This window comes from Vicugna pacos, chromosome 12 (genome assembly GCF_048564905.1).
Source record: "Vicugna pacos chromosome 12, VicPac4, whole genome shotgun sequence".
Lineage (NCBI taxonomy): Eukaryota > Metazoa > Chordata > Mammalia > Artiodactyla > Camelidae > Vicugna > Vicugna pacos.
The window spans coordinates 25,372,016-25,381,459 of NC_132998.1; positions in this window are offsets into that span (position 1 = coordinate 25,372,016).

Here is a 9,444-nt window from a genome sequence, read left to right on the forward strand (position 1 = left end):
AGTTATCTGCCTCCAATCATCCTGTTACAAATTGTAAAACAAGAATAGCATTGACTATTTGTATGTACACATATATATATTTAAAATATATATATATATATATATTTATAGTTTTTTTAACATTTATTTTGAAAAAAAGAAGAATGGGAAAGACATAGCAGCTTCTGGTTCATAGTAGTTAGCAAACCCTGCAGATCAGGAATTGCAAAGACTCCCTGCCCTGGTAGTGGACCTAGGTTACCCATATGGCAGTTGCTATTATTGCTGCCTGGGGGTGGACAGGTGTGGGAAGTGGAGATCTCTCTCCTGAATCATTGCCATTTTCTCTCCATGACCCCAAATTTTGTCCTATGGGAGATTCTCCCTGTCCACTCTTCTCTGGGTCTGCATCTGAAGTAGGCTTTGTAGAATGTGCTCTACTTGGGACTGCTTAATTTTCAAAAGGGACTTCCATGATGCAGGCTTGAGGGCTGTTGTGCAAGTAATCACACAGCCAAAGGTTATCACTAAATATTGTTTAAGGCTGAAGACTGATCTTTTATCACAAAGACATGGAAATAGATTCTCCCCTAAAGCCTCCAGAAAGGAACACATTCCTGCCAACACTCTGATTTTAGCCTACCGAGACCCATTTCAGACTTCTTTCAGAACTGTAAGATAATAAATTTGTGTTGTTTTTAAAACACTAAGTTTATGGTAGAAATTCTAGGACACTATAGGAAACCAATACAAGAACCTTCTGTTTGGTAACATAGGGAAGCTGTGATACAACTGAACCCAAAGAAGGAGGTATGTGTAAGGAGTGAGGAAGGGCATGTTGGTGGTAGCTCTGCTCCTGACTCTTTGAACACACTTCCTGGACCACAGAGAGATAAACACAATAAAGCCAGCAGTAACTGCTTCTAACCAGGTAGGTGGACAGGCCCAGACTACAGACTCTTCACCGAATCTATCTTTTTCTTCAGTTCTCAAACCTCTGAATTTCTATTCCAGGTATAGTTCTCTGACTTCTAATATCTGCCTTTGCCCCTCACCCTCAGTCTGAAGATCCAGAAGAGTTCTCTTCTCCAACTTCATCAGCTCAGCTCTCTAGATAACTCTACGCTTTGCACATGCCCATGATTCCTGTGACATTTACAGCTTCAGGCAACAGACACCCACCCGTTGTCCTGGCTGGCCCTTTGGACTAAGGGAAGCAGGGGTTCAGGGAAGAATAACTTTGTGATAGGGAGATCTCAATTACCAAAGTTACCAAAGACTTAGTATCACATAAATCACAGACTTGATCCATTAAATATCAAAAAAAGCAAGGAAACAACTTGAAAAGTTTCTAACACCCAAAAATTGTAATAAACTGCTCAAGTTTTGTAAAACAGACACAAAGTTTCTACCTGCATAGACTCCCTAAGAAGACTGATTACACTGTTAGGAATACAATCAGCATATTAAATTTAACATTATTTAATCATAGATTTGACTTACCTAGGGCAAATAAGCTAAATATGCCAATATTAATTACTAATTAGGCATTTTATTAATGCTTTGCTGATGCCTTTCTTGTATTTAGAATAAGTTTGAGGTAAAATCTAGAGGAGCCAAATTTCATTAAAAATTTTTCTGAAAAATTATTATTGTAGCCTTTATAAGTGAAAAAATGTGAACATCTTAAAAATTTAACAGTAGAGCAATAACTAAGTTTTGCACAGATGTAAAATATTACTTGATCATTCAAATGTAAGGAAAAAATCTTAATAACTTATTTTTGCCTATTTTATATTAAGTGAAAAACACAAGATGAAAAATGATACACAGTATTATTTCAACTGTAAAAATATGCATTGAGAAATACTAGGGTAAAGTCACACAATGGATAATACACACACATTAAAGTGACATAAAAGAATGTTTACTGGTATGGTAAAACATTTACATTATATCCTTAGGTGAAAAAGTGGCATATATTATGATGCCATTTTAAAAAATAAAATGTATATTTATACATGTGCATCAGAATATCAGAAGGATGTACATAAAATAGTAATAGGATTATCTCTGGGTATAAGATTAATTTTTATTTTGCCCTTTTTAATTTTCAGCATTGTCTACATTTTTCTGTAATTATCATATATTAATTTTCTATGGCATATAAAAATACACAGTTACTTTCAGGCAGGGGAAAAAAGCAGAGGAAACTACTCAAAAAAAATACCCAAGACAGTGATATTTCTTTTACCTTATTTTTTTTAATGCATTCCAACATTCTTTAAAGAAATGCATTGCTATCTTTATTTTTATTAATAGTTAAATTCTCTTAAATTTTCTTTTATCTGATATTAATATAGCTATGCTAGCTTTGCTTCAGCTGTACTACTTGTTTGCTCCACCTTTTTGTACCCCTTTATTTTTAACCTTTCTGTAAGTCTTTGTTCAGGTACGTCTCCTTTATAATTTCAAGAGCAACTGACTCTGATAACTTAGGTCTTTTAATTGGTGAGCTTAGTTTGATATGCATTGACTGTGTCCCGATGTATTTGGACATAAACTATCATGTTATTTTGTATTTTCTATTTATACTTCTTTTTTCTTTATTTTCTCCTTTATTTTCTCCTTTCCTAGTTCCTTTTAGATGAGAAAAAACTTTCCACCTCCCCACCTTCTTTCTCCCTGGTGTGAAGGCTACCTATTATGTCTCTCTGTCTTCCACTCATACTAATGTTACTATATTTTGCCAAAGTCCAGTCCTTCACTTGGACTTTATATTTCCATTTTCACCTTCAGTAATCTCCAGAAACAAATCATCAAAAACACAAAGACAAATACATTGTACAAAGTACAAAGTATGACCAGTTGTAACAAACAACTAACTTTAAAATCATGGCAAAAACTTTAATTTTTAAACATATTTTCACACAAATGCTGAAAAAGTTTATGGCAAACTACAGTGTAGCCTCAGATGTTTTTATTTTTTTAATCAGGTATGTGAACTCATTATGATTACAAGTTTCTAAATGCCAAGTTCCATCCTGAGTACAAATGTATAGCTATACTGCATAATAGAATCTTAATTCTATGCTTCTCTATTTTTAAAATGAAAGTTAAAATTTTTTTTATTATAAAGTTAGTAAACATATATTTAGCAATACTGAAAACAGAAATGTATAAATAAATAAGAAACGAAAAATACTCACAATTCTACTGCCCAAAACTAATATTAACATTTGGAAGTATTTTCATCCAGTATTTTGTCTATACGTACTCAAAATAAACTTTTTTTTTTGGCCAGTATCTGATCATCCTGGCAGTGTGTACATAAGCCTTTGTTTTAGGCCTGATGTTCTAGCCCTGGACTTTGAATCTTGAGGGAACGTACAAAAGAACAACCGTTAGAGCTTGTACGAGGTAGCTGCAGCTCAGTTAAAGGTGTGGCATTCTAGCAATGAGCAACCATTAACGGTGGAGTCCAGTAGAGTTACAGCAATTATCTCTTGGCGACAATGCTAGTAGAAGCTTCCTAGGCAATTTATCTCTGCAGCAGGATCCTGACTCTACTTTGCCTCCTTTGGTTTTTCTGCCTGTTTTCCAAAATTGTTTCTCAAGCCTCATAGTCAATTTTGTGTGTTTACTGATACCCACACAATATGTTTTCTTATTGTTAGTGTCAGTTTGAGTCCTCTTTCTTTTACTTAAAGCTGAATCCATCCTAAATAGCATATTAGTATGAACCTATGAATTTGTCATTGTTTGATCATTGTTGACCTAAAAAAACTGCAATTTTAGATGATTCAGTCTAACAGAATTTGGTTAACAGCAGTACTTGACATGTGGAATGGACTGATTCAAGGAGGGAATGCTCCACTTTTCTGGACTTGCAATAAGTCTTTATTTAGCCATAGCAATTGTCTCTGACTTACAGTACACAAATCTATTCATTGGGATGTGGAAAGATATTAGATCATGTAGTATTGTGTTTTTTACTTTAAAAATTTTATTTTTAAAATAAAAATATTTTGTTTTAAATATAAATATTGAGGTTACTTTAAAAATAGAAACATTGAACCTAATTTTTTCCATTTGTACAGGGGTAATACACTGTATTAAATATGTAAAGTCTTGTCTACATGGGTTTGATTACAGAAACTAATAAAGTATTCTCTAATGAAAAAAATAGAAAAACCAAGCTGAACTAATATTTAATATATAAGTTGACACTAGTGTCCTCACTCAATTCATATGTCAAATGGTTTTATATCACTAAAGTATGTGGAAGGCATGAATTTAGGTCTTCTGGGGCCTGAAATGTCTGTATTTGGGGAGCTTTCAAAAAGAAAAAGGACAAAAAGGTTATGAATACAAAGTAAGGCATGAAAACAAATTGTTTAGAAGAAGAAAAGAAATACAGGAATTTCAATTTCACATGATTTTTCTCATAAAGAGAAAAAATTGTATAGTAAGTTGATAATTTTATATCTCATTATTTAGTATATTCCTGTCAGTAAAGACTTTTATTTTGACTATGCATTAATGAGAACCAAATCTTCCACTTACAATTTTTCATGTTTCTTTAGATTAATTTTCCAAAGAATAATATCTAATGCTTTGTTTCTCCTCCACAACCCACATACCTCCAGATCCTAGCACAGTCAGACATACCCAGATCATGATATGACATTTAGCCTTGTATCTTAGTATCACAGAAGCCCCATTAACCCCAAACTTAATGTACCTCCCCAATCAACTTCCACTTAGATCCAAAAAGATGCCTGCTGCCACTCCCAACCCCTATCCAACACGAAGTGGGCATGTGTCAGAGAGAGAAAAGTTGAGTGGAAAGGAACAGTGGTCTCGAATTGCAGAAAGGACCCATGAAAGTGAGGCACTTTGAATCATTAACGTCTTTCATTTCCTACATAGTCCCTCCTGTTGGGGGCAATCCTGAGCAAAAGAGGGGGATTTCCTCTCCAACATAGAGGATTCTAAAGGATTCCCTCACACAGGCACTTAATACGCTACACCTGCAGTGTATTACAATACATGGCAGTTTATGAAAGCCCAGTTACATAGACTAATAGATTATATTCTCCAGCTTTAACTAAGCTAACCATCACAAAATGCCCAGTTGTCTTAAAAAGACTCCTAAGAAACCATGATTCACAGTTAACACTAATAATGAAAATAAAAGCAAAAGACAAGAAATTAGCAGAGCCAAAACTTACCTACTTCTATTATGAATTCTTGTCAGCCACATAATAGATAAAAAAAAGTGATGATATAATCAGATTTGACAAGAATAAGCCCCCAAATTTCAAGAAGACAATTTGAAATATGGATTAACATTCACTAATGATAATATGAGGTCTTTATGTATAATTAGCAAGACATTTTAAAATCTTATTTGTTTCACCCTCTAAAATTTTATATTTATACATATGTTCATGGTATAAGAATGTTAACATATAATGCCTCAATAAAATAATATTTACACATAGATATTACAGCTGCATGTTTTAAAATGTTATACTAATAGAGGTAAGTATTTTACAAAGTTTGGGGACAATAAGGCTAAACTATGGCCTGTAGTGTGTTAGAAACAAAGTCATGTTCCTACAGAGATTGTGGCATTGACTTATATAGAGTAAGTCAGAATGATAGCATGTGTTAAATATCTATGAATTTGGATTTGCCTTCCCCAACCATCAGGATTTGTCTATGTGTTGTCATTCAGCAGGTGGATGTGTTAGATAACCTTTGGAGTGTCTGCTTAGTTCAAAGCAACAATCGTTCACTGATAATTCTCTATGCTTTCCTAACACACAGAATAGAAGCTGTAAGCCACATTGTTACTCTGTGACCCTACTCCCTTAGACAAACTTGATTGGACTAGGAGTAAACTTCTATAAAAACTGAGCTAATCAGTTGCTTTCTCCTCAGGTTTTGTAACTGAAACTAAGCCAGATGGCCATTTTCTTGAATGGTGGTTATTTGAACTCTGGAGCTGAGGTTGCCATTGTTGCACAGCCATGTGTATGGAAAAGGAGAGAAAGTCCTTCTATACAGAGAAGAGGCAGATGTATAGAGCACCTTAGAACATTATTTATCTCCTTTCCAATCTCTTTGCTACTCTTCTTAAATATTTTGATTTTATAGTGCTTATATTGTTGGAGTGATGTGATTACGGAAAGGGAGCCATAGCCAAAGCATGTGGGCAGCCTCTACAAGATGGATAAGGCAAGAAAATGGATTCTCCTCAAGAGCTTCCTGGAATACAGCCCTGCTAACATCTTGATGTTAGCCCAGTGACATCCATTTTAGACGTCTCATCTCTAAAACTGTAAGACAAGAAATTTGTGTTGCTTCAAGTCATTAAATTTATGGTAATTTGTTACAGCAGTAACAGGAAACTAATGCAGGTGGGCTAAAGGGAAATGCCTCTGCAGTATTTAGCATACTACTGTGGAATTTCTCCTAAGGCACCTTGGACTTTCAAGTCTATGTAGATATTGAACAATATAATTTCAGAACTGACAGGGACCTTCACAGAGGATTTGAGGCAAAGGACTTGAGGTAAAAGACTTGTCCAAGGTTACCTGGCTAGTCAGTTTTAAAGCCAAAACAAGAATCCAAATCTCCCATCTTTTTTCTATGTATGTTAATGAGTGTAAGATGTCAAAAGAGACTGTTATGTAGAAGGTACTCAATAAGCAGTAAAGTTTGTCATTGTTGTCATTATTATTACGCATTTACCTTTGTAATCTACTACAATATCTCATTTTGGGGCCGAGTAAGGAGATATCCTGAAACAACATTTTAAAATCATCAAAAAGTTGGGGGAGTGGAAGGTACAAACTATTGGGTGTAATTTAGTCTTAAGGATATATTGTACAACATGAGGAATATAGCCAACATTTTGTAATAACTGTCAATGGAAAGTAAACTTTAAAAATTGTATTAAAATTTTAAAAAACTACTTTAAAAAATTAAAAAAATAAAATAATAAAAAAACTAACCAAGGAATGAGGAATTACCTGGCTGAGAAGCAAAAAGGGACAGCGTCTACGCATTCAGAGTGCTTTTGTCCTGGGGTAGGGGGAGGTGTGCATTTTCAGATTCAAAAGAGATGGCTGAGAGGTTCAACTGCACTTTTGACATTTAAGGGAACGAAGTATGGGGTCTAGGACTTGTCGAAAGTGGTGATTCTGGTAAACCATGTTTTGGGATGGTTCTCAGGACAGAACTCTGAGAGGTAAGGACAAACCAAACTAAAGCAGTCTTTCCAAGGTTCCCAATCATCTGGGTTAGGGTGATCCTGTTTGTTGGTATCTCAAGGTGCCTGACAGAAGAAAATAAAATCCCTTATGGAAAAAAAATCATCATAGGTCTCACTTTATTTCTTCAAGTGTTTCAATTATGATGTCCAGCTTACAAAGACAATCAAGTAACAAGACAACATGAATGAGAACCAGCTTAAACAATGCATAATAAATAACCTAGAACAAAGAACCAATGACAGATGCAATGAGACTCCAGATATTGGAATTATCAGAGACCAAGATTGTATACCAATGATGCCACTATGTTCAAAGAGATAAAAGCTAAGATCAACAGTTCCGGCAAAAGAAAAAAAAATTGATGTTATAAAAATGAATGTAATAGATATTTAAAAGAATCAAATAGAAATTCTAGAACCTAAAATTTAAAAAAAATTAACAGTTCAATATATGAGTTTAACACTATAGGAGAGAGATTAGTAATCCAGGAAACAGAAAAAAAGCTACTCAAGTGAAGCATGGGGAAATAAAAGCATGGAAAATAAAAGAGAGAAGGTAAGAGAAATAGTGAATAGAGAAGATCTAACATACTTATAATTGGGGTTATAGGAGAGAAGAAAGAATGGGGCAGAAGTAATATTTGAAGAGGTAATGTCTGAGAATTTTCCAGAATTCATGAAAGGTATCAATTGATATATTCAAGAGTCCCAATAAATTCCAAGCATCATGAATAAAAAGAAATACCCTTCCAAACGTACATAGAACAAGAGTAGAAAATCAAAATCCAAGAGAAAAAAAAAATCTTAAAAGCAGCCAGAGGGGAAGAAACACCAGTGACCTTCAAAAAACAGTCACACTAACAGCTAAGTTTTCACAGGTAACAACAGAAGTCAGAATCCTGGAATGATTTTTAAGTGTACTGAAAGAACATAAACTGCTCTTATCCTCACACTTCCTCTGACTCTTGCTCTTTCACTTATAAGGACTTGTGTGATTCCTTTGGACTCACCAAGAAATCCAGAATAATCTCTCTATCTCAAGATCCTTAACTTAATCATATCTACAAAGTCTGTTTTAGAACGTAAGGTAACATAGTCACAGATTCTAGGTTTTGGGATGTGGACATCTACGATGGGCCATTATTGTGCCTACCATATCACCAATCTAAGAAATGCTCTCACCCTTTATCATGAGTGACTTTTTTCTTCTATAAAGCCCCATGGGAAAAAGGAAATCAGTGTTTCCAAGAAGCAGAAGCAGATAGGCATTTTTTCATATTATCTCATTTAAAACACTATCAACCTTCAGCCTTGGTGAGGTAAATATTATTGCCCCAACTTTAAAGATTCTGAGATTGAACATCACAGAGGTTAGGTAACTTGACTGAGGTCATCTAGCTGGTAGAGTATTTGACTAGAAATTTGTATCCAGATCACCAGTTTGGTCTCTATGACTCCAATCAAGCTTCTCTTAGTATATTAAGTACAATATTGCTTGGCTTATGAATAATTTCTGGGTAGTATATATCTTATGAAAGACACTCTGACTTGGTGGGTTTTTAAATGGGTGAAAAAGATATAAAGAAGGGGAGAAGGTTTCAAACTGGAGAGACATCTTTGATCAAAGTACAGCAGTCCCCACTTATCTGGGGGAGGCTATGTTTCAAAACCCCTAACAGATGCCAGAAACTACAGATAGTACAGAACCCTATATATACTATGTTTTTTTTCCTGTACTATCAGGTAGGATATAAAAGGTGCTAGACAAACAGATGATTCATGTCCAGGGCTGGTCAGAGTGGGATTGCTAGAGATCTCATGGCTACTCAGAATGGTAGCAACTTAAAACTTATGAACTATTTCTGAAATTTTCCATTGAACATTTTTGGACTGCAGTTGATCCCCTTTAACTGAAACCCTCTTTAAGGGTAGAGTAATATATTGGTGGCAAAAGCTTTCTTTATTAACTATGTGACCCCAGTTAAATCATTTAGAGTCTGTTAGGCCTCAATTCCCTCCTTCATCTGTAAAACGAGCAGTTTGGATCTAATTACACCTTTTCCAGTTCCCTTCCCTCTCTAACATTCCATGATTCTAAGAGAGAAGCTCCTTGCCTCAGGATACCTCCACCTTACTGTGTTGGTTCTGGAGGACTGCATTCAAGTTAGAGGCATTTAAAC